This window comes from Orbicella faveolata, unplaced genomic scaffold (genome assembly GCF_042242905.1).
Source record: "Orbicella faveolata isolate gen_17 unplaced genomic scaffold, um_ofav_v1 contig_13, whole genome shotgun sequence".
In the NCBI taxonomy this organism is placed as follows: domain Eukaryota; kingdom Metazoa; phylum Cnidaria; class Anthozoa; order Scleractinia; family Merulinidae; genus Orbicella; species Orbicella faveolata.
Window position 1 is genome coordinate 33,273,557 of NW_028301540.1, and position 1,444 is coordinate 33,275,000.

Here is a 1,444-nt window from a genome sequence, read left to right on the forward strand (position 1 = left end):
ATTACCCAACGCATAATTATGGTTTGTTTCGTGGGTTAAGCGGAAATAACTTGCTCGTTACTTGAATTAATTTTTTCGCGGCTGTCAGAAATCGAACTAGCCAACGTCGCTAATGAAAATAGCACATTGTCAGAAAATATTTTAACCCATTTTTTAGTTCTTTAATAAACTATGCTCCTAGCTTATATAGTATAAGGAGCAAAGGAGGGAGTATAATGCTGATAAACATCCAGTGCTGTTCGTGTCGAATAACGACAATGCATCTAGAGATAGGCGAGACGCGAATTCTGTTTACATTATTTAAAGTCAGCCGTATTTAGTTGATAGACTCGCTGTTGTTAAAATTCAAAGATTTACCAAATGGAAGTTCTATTCAAATTGTATTTCGGGCCAGATACTAGTTAATGTCTAGAGATATTTTTATTTTTGATGAAGGTCGGTAGCTTGATCTTGAGGATATTGTCAAATTTTCATCTGCCGCCAACCTGCGGGGGTAAGTATGATGAAATTTGAGCACTACATCAGAATTAAAGACTGACAGTGAATTTTTTGCGTTTCCTGCTGTGAAATTCCTTAAAATTTGGCAGACTGGTGACAAATATTAAGTTTAACAATAATTTTCTGTTTTCTTTAAAATTGTTTACAAGCCATTCTCAGTGTGTAATTATGTTTTGTTTCGTGGGTTAAGCGTAAATAACTAGCTGTCTACTTGAATTCATTTCTTCGCGGCTGTCAGTTATCGAACGGAGTAACTTCTTAAAAGTAGCACATTGCCAAAAAATATTCTAACCCATTCTTTAAGTTTGTCAGTAAAGGAGGCTCCAAGCTTATAGAGTATAGGGAGTGACGGGGCGATAATGCTGCTAAACATCCAGTGCTGTTCGTTTCAAATAACAACAGTGTATATGCAAATAGTGGTGACGCAAATTCTGTTTACATTATTTTTATTCAGCCGTATACAGTTTACAGACTCACTGTTCCTAAAATTCAAAGAAGACGTAGTAAATTGAAGTTTCTATGTAATTTGTATTTCATACCAGATACTTTTCAATGTGTAGCTATATTTTGTTTGGTGACTTACCTCTTTAACTCGTTCTTGAGGATAAGTAATTTCCATCCTAAGATAAACACATGTCACCAGAAGTTGAAAAACAGAAAGCGCAAAAAAAATGAAAATGCTTTTTCCTAGCTATTCCTAATATCTGACAGTGCTTTCAGCCTTTGAAATCGTCCTCTAATTTCGCTTGTCATATCTTGCATGAAATTCTCGATTGGACGAAAGTTTCGAATTGGTCGTTTCGAAAAACTTCTATTGGGGTACGCAATGTCATGAAATATTTTTAAGTCGATGTTATGACATGCGATTCTCGAATGGAGAACTCTGCTTGTGTTATTTGCCTTTCATGTAATGTAACGAGTTGATAACATCAAAAACCTTCTGTCT

The 1,444-nt window shown here is 35.2% G+C and overlaps 1 long non-coding RNA gene across 1 annotated transcript; it reads right to left on the reverse strand.

The window, feature by feature from the left end:
- Positions 1-417: 417 nt before the first annotated feature.
- LOC149116013 (uncharacterized) lies at positions 418-1,177 on the reverse strand. Its single transcript, XR_016205819.1, has 2 exons — positions 1,082-1,177; positions 418-485 (listed from the first exon to the last, which is right to left on the reverse strand). It is a non-coding gene; the product is annotated as an uncharacterized LOC149116013 (long non-coding RNA).
- Positions 1,178-1,444: the final 267 nt, after the last annotated feature.